At 35.8% G+C, this 19,959-nt stretch overlaps 1 pseudogene; it reads right to left on the minus strand.

The window, feature by feature from the left end:
- Positions 1–1,005: 1,005 nt before the first annotated feature.
- On the minus strand, positions 1,006–17,560 carry LOC125869794 (uncharacterized; annotated as a pseudogene).
- Between the last annotated feature and the right edge of the window lie 2,399 nt (positions 17,561–19,959).

A 19,959-nucleotide genomic window follows, 5' to 3' on the forward strand; every position in this document is an offset into this window, starting at 1 on the left:
ATGATAATCCGTCAGTTTTTATTTTTTACAATAATTAACGGATGATCGTCGATTTTTAAAATGCAAAATTGCAGTTCAATAACATATATAGAAATAAAGAAATCATAAAATTAGTATTTTGTGTTAAATGGTACATAAAAGAAATAGAGTTGAAGGGTAATCTTTTATTATTTTTCAGGGTAATCTTTTATTATTTTTCTAAAAAATACTTTTTTTTTGTCTTTCACTCTCTTAGAGAATGTGTGATGCACACTCTCTGTCACATTACTTAGAAGTGCCAAAATGGAACATAAAAATTGGAGTTGAAGGGTTAAAATGGAACAAGATTGAGTTGGACTGTCAAAATGAAATTTAGGAACAAGTTTAAGGGTCTGCATATGTGTTTGACCTAAAAAAAAGGTTAAATTTAACAAAATGTTTTCATATTGTTACAATGTATAAAGTAAAAATAATTTGATACAAGCAATACAAATAATTCAACCTGTCATGGATTCTTTCAAGTAATGCATAGGAAATGTTGGAGAAAATGGAGATGACGCAAAAACAAAAAAGTGCACGAAGAATACTTAAATTTGGAAAAAAAGAAGAGAGAGAACTCTTAACATTGTCATGTACCAATGTTGCAAACAATACAACAACAACAAATCCAGTATAATCCACAAGTATGATCTTGGGAGACTGGAGAGTAATGTGTACGTAAACTTTACCCCTACCTTGTGGAGGAAAAGAGACCGTCGATCAAGGAAACAATTGAAAACAATTATAGAAAAAAGAAATTATATAAGTTCATGACAAAATTAGGGTAAACATTACATAGCATTCTGAAAGAAAGGAACAATAACAACAAAATTGCAAAAACTATGTTCAGAATGTCCAATAGTTCACAAGAAACCATAACTTGTACACTTCTGCTTCCATACTACATGTTTGGACTAACTTGGCATGTAATATTTACATGCTCTTACTACCCAGAAAATTCACATGAAGAACGATTTATGCAAGCAATCACTCAATTATCTTACTCTTGAAGTCTATCAAGCTTTCTTCCACTCGAGCAACATCCGAATCAGCTAGCTCCTTTGTCACGACCCGAGAGTACCCTCTAGTCGTAACATGGCGTATTCGACCCCGAAGGGGTCTTATACGAGCCACATAGTCATTCATTGCATTCAATAATGAAAATAGTGCGGAATAATTAAAAAAAAAACTTATTTACATCCACACATTTAAACTTCATTAAAACAACTTTAAAAACACACAGCGGAAGTCTAAGTCTCACATGACCATCTTAGACACAGTCACAAAACATAAGTAGGGACACGGCCCTTTACAATCAAAAGAAGTCTATTAAGTCTATTACATGAACAAAAGAACTTAAAAGTCTTATCCTCGAATCCATGAGGACATACCAAGTCTTGGAGGAAAGCAATCCAACACTTCAAACTAGCTAGGAGGGATCACTTGCCGGAACCTACACTTATAGTGAAAATATGAAGAATATGGGTTAGTACACAAAATGTACTAAGTATGATGACCATGCAAAACATGCTTTAAAAGGGACATTTTGGTTAGAAACCATGCATTATGCCACTTTTTGAAGTACCATGAATAGTTGCATAAAAGACATACAATACAAGCATAAACATCAAGTAAGTCATAATATTACCTTTAAACAATTTCAACATGAAAACCTTTACCTTGGACCTTCACCTCAAGAAACCCTTATGCTATACCTCGTGCAATGTATGGATGGCGTCCCATACCACCATCCATACTAAGGCACCACATTAAGGTCACTTAAGGTAACTTATCATTCCTTTCTTTCACCTTTGCACCATATTCATACATAAGAGGTATATCATTAATTAAGACATGACAAGGGAAAATAACTCGTAATATAACCCAAGTATAGCATGCATCTCATATTAAGCATTTGAGAGCCAACATTCTTTAATAACCTCATTTAGGCCACAATTGTATCACATACATTAGGATTTAGAGAAACTCACTATGACCCTCTCCAAGCCTACTCGTGCAATGTATAGGTAGCATCCCATACTACTACCTACACTTTGTAGAACCTATCAAGAAACCATAATGAAATCTCGCATGATGGGAAGTAAGCGTTTAACCGACATAGACCATGAGAGCTTGTCATGGAATCCGGTGTCATAAGTCCCCACACCGTAAAGAGGTGGTCTACTTGCCTAAGGAAGACCGGTATATAGCTTAATGGATCCACTAGCTACCTATGCGGGCACATAGTTTATGGGATAAGGTAGACGATCATTGAAACTCATGCCTAACTATTGGGGGAGTTTCCATCTAACCAAATCCACTCGGTGCTTAGCCAACATTCCCATAGAATAGTTCGTTACATTGACATTATCACATATGAGAGGTGCCATTGGCCTACCAACTCCAAATTACATTTATTAACACGTGAAAGGGTGCTTTAAGCCTACCGTTTCAAGGTTCATTTAGGAAAGCTCATTAACTCCTCTTGAAAGGGTGCCATGGGCCTACCGGTTCAAGTCTCATCATTAACCTTCATGGAAAGGTGCCATAGGCCTACCGATTCCAAGGTTCATTATAAGCTCGTGTGGAAGGGTGCCACTAGCCTACCGATCCGAGGATTCAACAATCAACAATATAATCATTTATACAAGAAAATGATGCATAAGCCCTACCAATTCAAGGTATACTTTATATTGAAGAATCCTTCATATTCTATCATCAACATTCATGAGTGTCAAATTGAGAAATAATCTTTCAATAGCAACACCTTTACGTTCATAACATGATCACATTATCTTCATTGAATTCTCATTCATATAATGTCATGATAACACTCCAATTTCTCATACTATGCCTTTAAGGCCATGGTCACAATACATTTCATAATTAAACACCTCCACCATAAGTGGATCAAACCAAGCAAGAACAATTTTTATCCATAATATGAGATTAAGCTAACTTACCATCCTCCAAAGCCATAATCAACAACACTCAAGTCCCAACCATTTTTCTTACCACAAGAGAATTCATCCATAACTTGCCCATAAGGCCACAATCCTCAATTCATCCATATACCAACAATACACCATAAAATAAGCATGGGTAATGACATACTCCAACAATCTAAAGACATTTAAACAAGTTTGATTCATATACATTCATTATCAAGCAACCCACTTCATAAAGGCATAAACTAGGAATAGAGAGAAATCATGGGTTCTTGAAGAAGTTTCATATAAAATCATCTTAAAATCATAAATACAACTTCAATTCACCAATATAATGACTTTGAAAACATTTTACCCATGAACCCATACCTAGAATAGAAAATAGAAATTTTGTTCTTTGAAGACTTTTGAAACCCTTTTTAATGGACTCCTTGAAGGAAAGATAATCAAGGATCAAGGGTCACCATACCTTTGCTATGATTCCCCAAGAAAATTGATGAAGAAAGCCTTGAATCCAAGCCCTAGCTCCAAGTTCTTCTTCTTCTTAATGGAGGATTGTAGAGAGGGAAATGTTTTAGGGATGGGAATTGAATTAATGGTATCTAGGAAATAATATATGCCCTTTGGAAAAAAATTCGTCCAACACTTAGAAAAAAAATGGGGCGGGTGAACAGTAAAATTAGCTACTGGAAATTGCCTTTTTCTGCCGGACAGATTTTACGAAAATGGGCATAACTTCTTCGTCCGAACTCCGAATGAGATGAAACGAAGTGCGTTAGGTAGCTAACTCAAAGGGCTTTCCATGGATATATTATTGGCCACCCAAATAATTTGTGTGCTAGGAGATATGACCCTCCAAAGTAGACCCTCGAAAAAGGCTTCACTTTGAAATTTCGGATTTTGATACGGTTGCTCTAAAATTTGGGTTAGACCCATTTCCCACTCAATTTGACCCCCTAAACAAGAATATGAAGTCGGATTTTCGAAAAACGAAACGGATCTTTTTATATACAGCTAAACAAGTTTCCGGTAACTTCCGAAGCACATTTTTAAGAACTTTTTGGGTCAAATTCAAATATAATCATTTCATTAAGTTCTCGACTCCAAACTCACATGTGAGGCTCTAGTTTCACTCTATCATTTTCCGGGTCGTTACATCCTTCATCTCCTTCAGGGAATGAAACTCAGCTTCCAGTTCATCAAGAGCACTAGACTTTTGAAAGAACATCCTCGCCAAAGTCAGTTTTTGCTCCTGGATTGCTTCTTTTTTTGTTTTTGCATCCTTCACTCTTGCCTCCAGCTTGCTGATTTGGATTTCAAGTTTATCACTGCAGTCTTTGAGGTCAGTATAGAGTTCCTGATTTTTTATGAGCTCGTCGATGAGGAGCGATTTCTTGGCAGCCTTCTTATAATACTCCACTTTGTCCTTCTTAGATCTACGCAATGTCAAGGAGAAGTGAGGAAGGTTCTATTTGAGTTTTTCCAAGAAAAGCGCTCTCTCAGCTGATAAATCCGGTGCTGCAACATATACTAATAGTGCTGCACTTAATGTTGAACAATTTTTTGGTAGAAGCATGTATTGAGAAGACATATTTAGTAATCTTGTAATATCACCTTTCGCTGTGGCAAGCATCTCCGCCAATGGTGTAGACTTCTGCGTGGCGGATATCTTGTCATCTATGGGAGAAGATTGATCAGTAGAGAAATCAAGAGATTGAGCTCGTTTAATTTTTCCCCTAACTCGAGCAAAGAAGTATTCAAGATTTTCAAATTTCATAGGGCAGTCAGGTGTTTCAATAACGTCAGATATCTTGCTTCTAGTATTAGCTAATGATGGGGAAACTGTGCCTTCCACACCATCTTGAAAGAAAAATTAAAGCTCTCGAAGTGATGGGGTGATAAAACATAATGATACGAGTAATAAGGGAGAACATACTTTGACAAAAATGGAGATTGGTGTATCATCAGAAGCAACCTGTTTGTCTGCTCTAGTCCTGTCTTCATTAGCAGGAGTAGAACTTGTAGGAAATGCTGATGTGGAAGGATTGGTAGAAGTTGTACCTTTTGGCAGCATTTTCCTTGAGTAAGTCTTCCCATTCTGAAAAAGTCAAGCAATGGTGAAGTGAAGGAATCAGGCTAATCAATCTTGTTATAATCTCAGAGGCTTGTTTGAGGGATGGAAATTTTTAACATGCATAATGTTCTCATACATATCTTTTCACCTACCTCATGCGAGTTCATTTGTTGTATGGGCTTATCTTGCCGTGCCTAAGATTGCGACAAAATACTTTCCCTTGAAAGCAATTAAGGCATGAATAAGGAGGCAATACAAGACATCGAAATCAGAAACAAAAATTAGACAGAAAGGACAAGTATCAGAGAGAACATTGAAAGCCATCACAAAATCCAATGCAAAGGTATATGAGAGAATCAGAGAGAACATGGAAAGCTATCACAAAATCCAATGCAATGGTACATGCAAAAGTCACCAATGAGCCAAACCCATTTTGACAGATCTATCTAGGGATATACCAGCAAAATAGAAATCTTATAATTTGTTCCATCAAGAAGGATATCATACATTCATATCCCCTATTCATATTCTGGCCAAATGTTCTAGCAGATAGTAAACACCTCAGGGAAAAACCTGCAGATTTGAACACATTATTTGACTTCTTTAAACTATTAAAATCACTATATTCTAGGTGAAAGCAAGGAAACAAATACTGAAAGCTGTTTAACCAAGACTGAATTCAATCATCTACTCACAAATTTCAATACCTCATAATTTATTCTCACATTATGCAATCTACTATATTGTATGCTTTCAAACAAGTTCCCTTGTTATTGGCTGTTGCTCTAAACCATTTGTATAATCCTGAATCTTAGTAGCAGATAAATGAATTTAGCCCTGTTACCTCATTTCTTTAAGAATCTCCATCCATTTAGTATTTGTTAAAAGGCTACTCCACTGTCCAAAATGCATCTTGAAATGTGTACATTCAAGGTTGGAACATCATTTTCAGAAGACAAGTCAATGACTCGGAAGTACAAAAAGTGGTGATATCTTTAGCACACTTGAGAAGTTTAGTGGGCTAGAAATAGGGGAAGATGTTTTTGGTGGTTAGGCAACAACAAAGGATTATTCAAGGTTAATACAACTTACCAAATGATTAATCTGCCTAATCAACGGATAGCTAATTATCCATTGAAACAAATCTAGAAAAATAAAGTACCACACAAAATAGCTTGTTTTTGTTTGGCTATTAGCCAAAGAAGCATTCCTTAAAAGACAACATGATGAGAAGAGGGCTCCTATTGTATTAAAGGTGATTTTTATGTGGAGAAAATTTAGAGACAGTTAACCATTTTTTCCTTCACTGGAAGATAACAACACAACTATGGAGAATTATCTTAAACCTCAAAGGCATATCCTAGACTAGGCCTGGTAAGGTACAAAGTCTCTAGTTAGTCAGGAGGAAACATGGTTGCATGCTGAGGACAAGAGTAGATGGAGAATTTGTCCCTGCCTTGATATTTTGGGACAGTCTAGAACGAAAGGAATTTCAAATGCTTTAAGAATGTTGAGAATGGAGCGCAAAAGATCAAACTAAACTTCATCTTGCTATAGTGTTTTTGCTGTAATCAGATCAACTCAAATGACATTGTTTCTATTATTAGTAATTTGAATTCAACATAGACATATGACAATAGAACTTGAGAGTACTTTTAAAAATATGGTTTCAGTACAACCCATTTATGGTTTTGTTCATTTGGTATACAGTTATCAGTTTTTTTTTAAAAAGTTCCATATGAGTCTAAAACCTATTTTCAACTAATAGCTATCAGATGTATGAATCTTTTTTTCCTTTTTGTCCTATCTTTAGCTAAGTCTGTATTGATACCAGACAATTGGAAGTCTTTTGAGGCCACTTCCTTCCTTGTGATTTTGGTCTACCCCATCCCCTTTTAACACCTTCACTCACCATAGTTTCCTCCTACCGACCGATCCAATATCATTGTTATTAAAAAACTAAAATGGGTTGAATATTAATGAAGAAAATTCATTATCTGCAAACCACCATTAACCTTATATTTACTCAAATATAACATTTAGATATAAATAAGGAACCCAAAAAAAGGAGGAAATCCTAAAAAGGAAGGGAATCCTGTACAAAATACATTAGATGTTTTAATCATGGTTTTTTTCCTTACCTTATTTTGAGATGGAAAAAAACCATGATTAAAACATCTAATGTATTTTGTACATAATCCCCTTCCTTTTTAGGATTTCCTTCTTTTTTTGGGTTCCTCATTTATATCTGAAGGTTTATTTGAGTAAATATAAGGTTAATGGTGGTTTGCAGATAATGAATTTTCTTTCATTAATATTCAACCCCTTTTAGTTTTCTAATAACAATGATATTGGATCGATCGGTAGGAGTGAAACTATGGTGAGTGAAGGTGTTAAAAGGGGATGGGGTAGACCAAAATCACAAGGAAGGAAGTGGCCTCAAAAGACTTCCACATAGATAGGACAAAAAGGAAGAAAAATATTCATACAACTGAAAGCTATTAGTTGAAAATAGATTGGACTTTTTTTTGAAACTGGTAATTGTATACCAAATGAACAAAACCGTACATGGGTTGTACTGAAACCATATTTTTAAACGTACTCTCAAGTTTTACTGTCCTATGTCTATGTTGAATTCAAAACACCAATAATAAAAACAATGTCATTTGAGTTGATCTGCTGTATTTGATCTTCTGCGCTCCATTCTCAACATTCTCAAAGCATCTGGAATTCCTTTCCTTCGAGTCTGTCCCACAATATGAAGGCAAGGATAAATTCTCCATCTACTCTTGTGAACACACGTTCAAATGTGTAATATGAACATTTTATTCGATGTTCAGGTACTCGATTAGAAAATATAATAGTTTCAGTGTCTAAACAAAATTTATTAACAAGCAAGGAGTTGTCGATGAACAACAACAAACAACCTAGTGTAATCCCATTGGTAGGGTATTAGGAGGTCTATCTTTGAAAAGGTAGAGGCTGTTTCTGATGGTTCGTGGCTGAATGACAAGTGAAAGAAAAAGGCAGTAGCAACAAGCAAAACAAGAAGAAGATAATAATATACCGAGGGTAACAAAACAACCGGTAGTGATAGAAGTCTTTAATTATAGGAAAACATTAAGAATGATATTAATACTCTGAGAAAGGGTACGTACACCTACTAACTTTCTACCTTAATTCTCGACCTCCATGCCATCTTATCAAGGGTTAAGTCCTCGGTGAGCTGAAGACGAGATTTAATTTTCCTTTTACCGGGCTTTTTAATTTATCACATGTCAAAATTGCTTCAGAAGAATGCACTCTAGCTATTTAAAAATTAATTAAATCAGATGACAATATAGTTATTATAAACATATATAAATATACTACAAATCATTTAAAGAATCCTACTTAGGTTAGAAAAAACCATATATTTTAGAAACCTCTTTACAGTAATTTGTCTTAATGTAAAAAGACCTTCCTTAATTAATTCGGATAATTTTTTCCTTGCACTAGCCAAATACGAAAACAACAACATAACTAGACCCTCGGCTCAAAATAAATGTTCATTAATCGAACATTCCTATAAAACTTATGTACAATAACTGTGCATAAACATCCTCTTCGGGCTATAAGAAGTATTTTTTTTCCCATGCCAGTGGTTCATCAAAATTAGTGCTATTTTGAGACATACATGATCCATCAACCTGTGCAACCAGTAACTATCAGTAGAAGTACACTTCTAGTTTCACTTTCCATGTTTGGACTAACTTGGCTATACTAAGGTATGCCATTCAAAAGATATAAAGTTAGTGCATAGCAAAAAATATTTATATACTCTTACTAGCCAACAAATTTACATGAAGAGGTTTATGCAAGCGATCACTCAATGAAGGAGGCAACACAAGATATCAAAATCAAAAACATCAAACAAACTTAGAAAATGACAAGGATGAGAGAACATAGAAAGCTATCACTATATCTAACCAATATGCAAAAAATCACCCACAAGTCAAACCCATTTGACGGCTCTATACACCAGCAGAATCGAACTCTTATCAATTGTTCCATCAAGAAGGATATCATACCTTCATAATCTGGCCAAATTTCCTTTCATACCATTGGATTTGAGAGCAACAATTTCTTGCCTATCTGATGAACAGAGAGGCATGAGATGCAGTGAGATCTTCTTGAGGACATGTGATTGCTCCATGGATACGACTGAGGCTATAAAAGCCCTAGAAAGACCATCAAGGTCTCAAGATAAGGAGTTACAAGCTAAGGTCGTTGGGCTTCAATGGAAAATCAAGAAGATGCTTATCATTGAAGAAAAGCCCAAGATTGAGTCCAAAAATTATGGAGAAGAATGGAGTAGGTGCTACACATATTTTATGATTCAAGTCCAAGCCCAAATGGAAGAAGATTGGGCCACACAAAGCCCAACAAAGGAGCCCAAAAAGTTGAATCGTTAAAGTCAAAATTTCCTAGTTTAAAAACCTTTATTTTAAAGTTTCCTAGTTTAAAGTTTTCCTAGTTTAAAGTTTCCTAGTTTAAAAGTTTCATTGTTTAAAAGTTTTCCAAGTTTTAAAGTTTCCATAAAAGTAGGATTTAAATCTCATTCTATATAGGATAGGTTTTTCCCATATATAAGGGTTTGATTTTATTATTTTGACAGACAACATTATTATTAATTGAGAGTTTCTCTTCTTTACACCTTTGTGTGTGGCTACCTAAAATTTATCTTACAACCTTCTAAAAACGATTCTTAAAAGGTGGGATTAATTCTTTAACTTGATATCTTTAGTTCTTGTTCGTAAATTAAAGAAGGTAATTAGTCTTATACTAATTATTATCTCTAGTTACTTTATAATAGGGGGTCTAGATCACTTTTGATCTAAGTTCTTGAATTGACTCTATTAGTATCATAATTAGTCTTAATCTGCAAATTTTGAATAATAAGATCAATTAGGGTTCTTAGTATTTTATTTTGAAATTGAGATTTTATTCTTGATTTTTGCATATCTTTCAATTTCTGTCTTTAATGTTTATAATTTCGGTTCCACATTATTTTCTTGTTTATTCTGGTAACCCAATTCTTATAAAGTGGTATTAGAGAGGTTCTATCAAGGTTCCGTTCTTGATAATCTTGGGAGTTTTAAAAAATTAAAATTTCTAGTTGCTTAAAAGTTTAGCGAATAAAAAAATAAATTCTAGTTGCTTAAAAGTTAAGCAAAAAAAAAAAATATTACAAAAAAATGAAAATTACAAAAAAAGGAAGAAAATACAGTCACTTATTCCAAGAAACTCCATATATGTTTTGATTCTTGATTTTTTTCTTCAAAAAGGAAAATCAAGAAGAGGGGAAATTTGAATTTCTTTTTTTTTCCTTTTGTTTCACAAACTGGTATTTTTCTTGTCTCATCAATCCCAATTTATCTGGAAATTGATAATTTTTTTTCTACATCTTACTTTTAAAAGGATTGTTACTAGTAGGGTTTATACATAAATTCTAAAGGAACCAGCCAAATGTTGTAATTTGAGTGGAAAAAGGCAAGAGAGGGTGAGATCAATAGAGAGAAAAGAAAAGCCAAATTGAGAGAAATTTTTTTCTTTTAATTTATGTATTATTTTGAGATGTCTCTTACAGGAAATGATGATGAAACTGGGACTCAAAACGACATATTAATGAAGGCACTCAAAATGATTACTGCCCGACTTGATGCGTTAGAGATTGCATAAAATCCATATAATCTAGTGAACATGACCGATGTGAGGAGAATCCATCAAAAGCCGATCCCTCAAGTTAGGAGACAAGCTTTCCGAGCTCCTCAAGTCCAGCAAACTGAGGATTAATTTGGTGATTTTGAAGACGAATTTGAAGAAGCTTACCAATAGAGAAACGAAAGGAGGGCCTCACAAGTTAGGGTTGAGGATGACAATCTTAGTAGCATGAATATGAAGATTCCTACTTTCAATGGGACAAGAGATCGAGACTTGTACCTTGATTGGGAGAGGAAAGTAGAGGCCATCTTTAATTGTCATAACTACTCTGAAGGTAAGAAGGTTAAACTTGTTGTGGTTGAATTTTCTGACTATGTTGCTAGTTGGTGGAATAAATTTTGCAGAGACAAAATAGATAATGGAGAACTACTCGTTTCTACATGGGATGAGATGAAGAGGGTTACAAGAAACTATTTTGTCCCATCACACTTCAAAAGAGATCTGCAAAAATGCCTTCAAACTCTGAAGCAAGGTTCTATGTTTGTGGATGATTATTTCAAGGCTATGATCCAAGCTAATTGTAATGAGGACGAGGAGGCCACTATGGAAAGATTTCTCAATGGTTTAAATGGAAAAATAGTTGATGTAGTATAATTGCAACAATTTGTGAATTCAGATGAATTGGTTGAGTTGGCTGTAAAAGTAGAAAAACAAAATAAAAGGAAGCAACAAGCTAGTTCATGGAAGAATCGATCTACTATAACTACAAGCAAGCCATGGCCAACACATGAGGAGAAATCTATGCCTAAATCACAAGATGACAGGGGGAAAGGTAAATGGGAGGCCAAAGATGGAGGTAAGACTTTTAACACAAAAAATTCTACTCCTTCTACCCCTTCTAATGCTATACAATGTCACAAGTGTCAAGGGAGTGGACATAAGGCGTTTGAATGTCCAAATAGAAGAGTTGTTTTAATTAACGATAATGGGGAATATGAGAGTGAAAAAGGTGAGGGGAAAAAGAAAAAGAGGGTGTTAGGGGTGAGGATGAGAGAGATGTGGCTCCTCATAATGACAGACAATTTTTGGGGTAGTTAGGCGTCTTATGAATATTAATATGGGAGAGCTTGATGAGGCACAAAGAGAGAATATTTTTCATACACGATATGGGATAAAGGGTAGAATTTGCTCTATGATCATTGATAATGGTAGTTGTGCTAATGTGGTGAGTACATATGTGGCGGAGAAATTGGGTATTTCATGCATGAAACGTAAGGCCAATTACAAGTTTCAATGGTTGAATGAATGTGAGGAGCTTAAGCTGAGTAAACAATGCATGGTATCCTTTTCTATTGGAGAGTATTTTGATGAAGTTCTTTGTGATGTTGAGCCAATGTAACTTTGTCATATTTTGTTGGGCTGACCCTTGTAATATGATAGATATGCTTCCCATGATGGGAGGAGGAATAAGTACTCTCTTGAACATAAGGACAAAAATTATATTCTTGCACCATTAACTCCTTCTCAAGGGTATGAAGACCAAAAACGACTAAAAGAAACAATGGAAAAACATGGGGAAGGATAAAAAAAAGAGTCAAAAACTTGAGAGAGAGGAAAAATTCAAGTGAGGCGTGATAAGAGGGAGAGCAACAATGAGGAAAAAGAAAAGTCGGGAATGAGTGATAGAAAAGAGAGAATTTGTGAGATGAAAGAGGCTAAGGGTGAAAAAATTGTGAGCTTGCAAAAGCCAAAGAGTGTTTACTTGCAAAAAAAGATGGGCTGCCCATTATTCTTCTCACTTATAGGGAAGTTATGATTAACACTAACAATTCAACTCTTTTTTTGCCTAGTGTTGTATCAACTCTTTTGCAGGATTTTGATGATGTATTTCCTCTAGATATCCCTAAGGGATTACCTCCTTTGAGAGGAATATAACATCAAATTGACTTTGTTCCTGGATCTCAACTTTCGAATAGGCCCGCTTATAGAAGCTATCTAGATGAAACAAGAGAACTACTAAGGCAAGTAGAGGAATTGCTTGAAAAGGTGTTTGTGAGAGAAAGCATGAGTCCATATTCTGTGCATGTGCTCTTGGTACCAAAAAAAAGATGGAACTTGGAGGATGTATGAGGATTGTCGTGCCATCAACAAAATAACGGTAAAGTATCGACATCCTATCCCCCACCTAGATGATATGCTTGACCAATTGTATGGCTCTAAAATATTTTCAAAAGTTGACTTAAAAGGTGGATACCACAAAATTTGAATGAATCCCGGAGATGAGTGGAAAACAACTCTCAAAACTAAGTATGGATTGTATGAGTGGTTGGTCATGCCGTTTGGCTTAACTAATGCATCTTGTAATTTCATGAGGCTAATGAACCATATCTTTAAAGATTTTCATGGCAAGTTTGTGATGGGATATTTTAATGATATTCTGATCTTTGCTACATCTCTTGAAGAACATGTGGAAAACGTGTGGTTAGTTTTTGATGTGCTTAGGGAGCAACAATTGTATGCTAAACTAGCCAAGTGCACGTTTTGTGTTGATAAAGTAGTCTTTCTTGGTTTTGTTGTTAGCTCGAATGGTGTTGAATTTGGCGAAGATAAAATTAAAGCAATAAAAGAATGGCATATTCCTAAGAGTGTAAATGAAGTGAGGAGTTTTCATGGACTTGCTAGTTTTTATAGGAGATTTGTGAAGGATTATTAGTACAATTGTTGCACCATTAACAGAAGTCATTAAAAAGGATGAGGTATTTAATTGGGAAAAAAAACAAGAGCATGCATTTAATGTCTTGAAAGATAAGTTGTGTTCTGCTCCTTTGTTACAATTGCCTGGTTTTTCTAAATCTTTTGAAGTTGAATGTAATGCTAGTGGAAAGGGCATAAAGGTTGTTCTAATGCAAGATTCTAAGCCTATTGCATATTTTAGTGAGAAATTGAGTGGAGCTACTTTGAATTATTCTACTTATGATCGTGAATTGTATGCCTTGGTAAGGGCTTTGGCTACTTGGCAATATTACTTATGGCCGTGTGAGTTTGTGATAAAGATTGACCATGAGTCATTGAGGTACTTGAAAAGACAAGCTAAGTAAAGTAAATGATATCCCAAGTGGGTGGAGTTCATTGAGACATTCCTTATGTGATTTCATACAAACAAGGTAAGGAGAACGTTGTGGCTGATGCATTGTCCCGAAGATACGTGCTTGTTTCTACTCTTACTTCTAAGCTGATGGGATTTGATCACATTAAAACTCTGTATGCTAAGGATTCTTTGGGGTTGCTTATGATGCATATTTGAAGGGACCCTTTGAGAAATTCACTTTACGTGATGGGTTCCTTTTCAAGGAAAATAAGTTCTGTGTGCCTATATGTTCATTGTGTGATGTTTTTGTAAGAGAGGCACATTGTGGGGGACTTACGGGTCACTTTGGAGTGCCAAAAACCTTAGATATACTTGCTGAAAATTTCTTTTGGACAGGCATGTGCAAGGATGTTGAAAAATTTTGTGCACAATGTTTAGAATGTAGACATGCTAAATCTAGGGTTTTACCACATGGGTTTTATACTCCATTGCCTGTTCCAATTTCTCCTTGGATAGATATCTCTATGGATTTTGTCTTAGGTTTACCAAAAATGAAAAATGGCAAGGATAGTGTCTTTGTTGTGGTGGATAGATTCTCCATGATGGCCCGTTTCATTCCATGTTTGAAAACTAATGATGCTTATCATGTGGCTGATTTGTTTATTAGGGAGGTGGTGAAATTACATGGCATACCTAGAACTATTGTTAGTGATAGGGATGTTAAGTTTTTAAGTCACTTTTGGCATATTCTTTGGGTAAGGTTAGGGACCAAATTGTTATTTTCTACTTCTTCTCACCCCCAAACCGATGGGCAAACTGAGGCAATGAATAGAACTTTAGGGAACATGTTGAGGGTTGTTTTAAAAGGTAAATTAACTTCTTGGGAGGATCACTTTCCTTTGGTGGAATTTGCTTATAATAGAGAGCTATTCATTCTTCGACTGGGTCTTCTCCTTTTGAAGTTGTTTATGGTTTTAACCCCCATACTCCCCTTGATTTAGTACCACTGCCTACTAATGATATTGCTAGTCTTGATGTAAATAATAAAGCTGAGATGATGAGGAAGATACATGAACAAACTAAACTGGCCATTGAAAGACGGAATAAACAAGTTACCTTGAGAAGAAACAAAGGGTGAAAGCAAGTCATTTTTGAGCCTGGGGACTTAGTTTGGATTCACATACGTAAAGAACAGTTTCCCACCAAAAGGAAGTCTAAATTGCATCCTAGAGGCGATAGACCCTTCAAAGCTCTCGAGTGTATTGGAGACAATGCTTACAAATTGGATTTGCCTGGTGAGTATCAAGTAAGTGCTACTTTCAATGTTGCTCACTTGTCCTTGTTTGATGTAGGGTCTAATTTAAGGACAAATTCTTTTCAAGAAGTGGGGGATGATAGCTCCATGGGAACGACTGAGGCTATAGAAGCCCTAGGAAGGCGATCAAAGTTTCAAGATAAGGAGTTACAAGCTAAGGTCGTTGGGCTTCAATGGGAAATCAAGAAGATGCTTATCATGGAAGAAAAGCCCAAGAAAAAGTCCAAGAATTGTGGAGAAGAATGGAGTAGGTGCTACACATATTTTATGGTTCAAGTCCAAGCCCAAATGGAAGAAGATTGGGCCAAACAAAGCCCAACAAAGGAGCAAAAAAACTGAATGGTTAAAGTCAAAGTTTCCTAGTTTAAAAACCTTTATTTTAAAGTTTCCTAGTTTAAAAACCTTTATTTTAAAGTTTCCTAGTTTAAAGTTTTCCTAGTTTTAAAGTTACCTAGTTTAAAAGTTTCCTAGTTTAAAGTTCCCATAAAATTAGGATTTAAATCCCATCCTATTTGAGATAGGTTTTCCCTATATATAGGGGTTTGATTTTATTATTTTGACAGACAATATTATTATTGATTGAGAGTTTCTCTTCTTTACACCGTTGTGTGTGGCTACATGGAATTTATCTTACAACCTTATAAGAACGATTCTTAAGAGGTGAGACTAATTCTTTAACTTGCTATCTTTGGTTCTTATTCGTAAATTAAATAAGGTAATTAGTCTTATACTAATTATTTTCTCTAGTTTCTTTGTAGTAGGGGTCTAGATCACTTTTGATCTAAGTTCTTGAATTGACTCTATTAGTATCATAATTAGTCTTAATCCACTAATTTTGAATACTAAGATCAATTAGGGTTCTTAGTACTTTATTTTGAAATTGGGGATTTTGTTCTTGAACTTTGCATATCTTTCAATTTATGTCTTTAATCTTTCTAATTTCGCTTCCGTGTTGTTTTCTTGTTTATTCTGGTAACCCGATTCTTATCAACATGGTTAGCAGTCTTGTCCCGAGTGTTGATATAAGTGAACCACGAGTAACCAAAGAACTTAGTAGAGCTAGGATTAGTATCAAATGGAACAAATGAAAACTTCCATTAGAATTGACAAAACCTTGTATCAATTTCTTCGGTGTTATCTGCAGACTGGAAATCTTTTCTTCTAATTGGAAGTTAGTACAAATTGATAGAAGGGGACAACCTGAGTCATACCAAACTGTCGAGCAAACAGATTTGGAGAATAATGGTCTATCCCATATTTGCACTTCGAAGATTCATCCAGAAGGATACTATAAGGGAGGTCTCGAGCAATGAGATAACTGGCCCAAATGTCTTGTAGCTCTGGATTATTAAGTTTTTAGAAGTTAGGATCAAGTGACTTCTTAACCCACACAGGTCCAAACTTCTTAGAAGAAAATGGGGTGAATTGGCTGGCAGTTCTAGATGTGCATTTATGAAAGAAGAGAAAGTATTCCTTGAACAATTTAGGTCTCAACACGCCTTCTCGCAGGTTGGAATTATGGAAAGTAAAACTGTAGCCAGAACTGCAAGATCCAGAATGGATCTCTTTCATAAAGAAACCTGCCCATAATGATTTCAGTGCACCCATGATATGAATTAGACAAGAGAAAGGGTGCCAAAGCAAGCTTTCTACCCGCAGCAAGAGCAAATGCCAGTTTTTTGCATTAGTTGATCATGTTTAAAGAAGAGTCACAAAACCGATGCTCGCTGATCCACGTAAACAAAAAATATAAATGTTCTTTCTCTGTCACAGCCATTTCTACCTCTACACATTGAGAAATTTATGGTCGATCCAGCCATACCAAGCATGGCACTGACTTCCTTCCCATGTGGCCTAAGTCCTGTCAAGGCAACAATAACTAGTACTATTGGCCCCATCATACCAAATCTGAAGTGGAATGAGTATGTGGAGATTGACCAATAGAACAAGGCTGCATACATAAGATTTTCATGCATGAGAACATAATTTTTTGACAACTAAATGTGATCATATATATCAGCTGACTTCTAGATTTCCCCTTTGGACTTCTCAACTCTATCTACCCTATCAATCCACCTTTTTATTACAGAAGACCTTGAATACCGATACTTGCCTCCAAACCAATCAGGTCGCACAGAGTGTGGAAGTAGTTTCTCTCCTTCAGCTAAGGGGTAAAGAAGAGAGAGCTCTGAAGGATATGTAGTCTTAAAACATGGACCTAGTATAGTGATCCAGGAATAGGAACACATGTTTTGTCAACAATCAGCTCTTTGTTCACCTTTTGCATTTTCTTGGTGACATTTTTCTTTGACTGGAAAACTTCAGTACCTAAGCTTCCAACTTTATCTTTTGCCATTTCTAGTTTTCTTCCACTGGAGAAAGTTAAGAAGAAAAAGATTGTAAACACCTCACAGAAAAACCTGCAGACATGAATGCATAATTTGACTTCTTTCAACTATTAGAATTATTAACTTATAGGCGAAGACAACAAAACATGGGAAACATATTAAAGAAGTTCACATTCGTTCTCTGTTGCTCTAAACCATTTGTATAATTCTGAAACTTCGTAGCAGATAATTGAATTCAGCCTTGTTAACTCATTTCTTTAGGAATCTTCATCCATTTAGTTTTTGTTAAATGGTTATTCCACTGTCCCAAATGCATTAATGGAACAAATGAAGTCTTGTATTGATTATTCACTAACATTAACAACAACAACATACCCAATGTAATACCATGTTATATTCTAGTGTTTTGATTATCCTCACAAATGCAGGGACCTGGTCCTTGGCAGAGTACTTCCGTCTAGTTTCAAAGTGGAGCAAAGCTGTAAAGTTAGCTTTATAGCTGTCTTGTCAGGTTGGTTGGTGAGATGTGCAGCGTACTTCACCAATAGGAAGGGCGGGCGAAGTTTTTTTGTTTAAGTGGTAAAAACCCTTGTTGGTAACATATATATATATACACACACAACAACAACAACAATAAACAAACAACATCATTCATTCAAGAAGAGAGAAAGCTAGCAAATCTTTTTCGAGAACTCAAGCATCAAAGAACACAGCAAGGGACCTGGCCCCGAAAAGTCTGCGAACGAGAAAAGGAGGAAAATACAGCTGTGAAAAGGCTGGCAACTCTAATGTGGTTGGTGCACAACCTTTAATGACAACAGGCTTTCAGGCAATGGCCTTGTCCCAAGGGTTAATGTCCACTTTGATAATAGTTTCTTCTTAAAAACACAAACCCGTGTTTTGGTAAATAAAGTTGTGAATTTTCAGAGCTAAAAGAAAAAGTCCATCTTCAAGAAGTATTATCGTCAAGAGCAACATGGACTTGATAGAGCTGCAAGCTGTCTAGTTGTCTTAGGATTATATCTTCAGTGCTACATTGTAAATATATTCCTAATCTATAAAGGAATTAGATCATTGTTTAGTTCGTCTAAAAGTCTAAGTCAGTTAAGGTCAACTGATTTAGTGGGCAACATTGGTGCTGCTTAGTCAAATTCTAAGTCATCTAGTGGTAGGTGGTTTAGTGGGCAACGTGGTTGTTGCTTAGTCAAAATTATAAGTCATCTTGGTGGGATGGTTTAGTGGGAAACACGGTTGTTGCTTAGTCAAATTCTAAGTTATCTAGAAGTGGGTAGCTTAGTGGGCAATAATGTTATTGCTTAGTTGCTTTTTTTGTAGTAGATGTGCTACATTGAGGGGGAAGGGATTTAAAGGTAAATTCTAGGCTGCAAGCGTTGTAATCTGAATCATTCCTCCATTTGAGTTAAATAGAGGTTGGGTTGAAAAGCCTGTGAGGACCAGTCATGGTTTTCACCGCCCTTGAGCAAGGGGGTTTCCACATAAAATCATTGTGCAAATTTTACTTTCTGCATTTATTTTAGTTGCTGTTCTTGTTGAGTCGAGGGACCTGGTCCCTTGACGGTGACGCATATATCCCAACAATTGGTATTAGAGCAGATGCTCTCTAGCCGGTTAACACCAAGAGAGATTCCGGTAGAAGAATGGCTGCTCCACTAAGTTGCAATAAGGTCAGTCTCCAACGAAGCCACCTCTATTTTATGGTCAGTACTATTGGTGGTGGAAAAAGTACATGTTTGACTTTATAATGGCTGAAGATTGTGAGCTGTGGGATGCCATTTGTTAGGGTCCCTATGTGCCAGCTATAGAAGTAAAATATGGGGATGTCACAAAGGTCGTTCTCAAAACCCGACGACAATACAATGACTTCGACAAAAGGGAAGTTGAGAAAAATCACAAGGCTAGGAAGCTCTTAATGTGTGGAATCAAAGCAAATGTATATGATCTTATTTCTTCATGCGAATCAACCAAAGAAATTAGGGATCTGCTGAAAACTACCTATGAGGGCACTGAGGAAATAAGGAAATCTAAACTAGATTTCTTTACTGCTCAGTTTGATCGTTTCACCATGAAAGAAGGTGAACATGTTCATGAAATGCGCACAAGACTTTCCAACATTACAAGTGAGCTCATGGTTTTGGAAGAACCAATCCCCGTGTATAGACAAGTCTCCAAGATTCTGTAATTTTTTCCCAAATCTTGGACAAATGGTTTTACGACTGGCAATCAGACAAGGGAACCTGAAGAAATGACTTTGTGTGCTCTGTTTGAGCATTTTCAAGCTCATGAGATGCATAGAAAATATGAAGACATGAGGGCAGAACTGACTGGTGAAGCTGACCACAAAGAAGTAAAAGACAAAGAAGGGGACCAGGTCCGTCCCAATATAAGAAGGAGATAAGCCTTTTTCCAGGCGGTGAAAAGGGAGATGACTACATGGGAATTTTCCT

The sequence above is a fragment of the Solanum stenotomum genome, chromosome 7 (assembly GCF_019186545.1).
Source record: "Solanum stenotomum isolate F172 chromosome 7, ASM1918654v1, whole genome shotgun sequence".
Classification (NCBI taxonomy): Eukaryota; Viridiplantae; Streptophyta; class Magnoliopsida; order Solanales; family Solanaceae; genus Solanum; species Solanum stenotomum.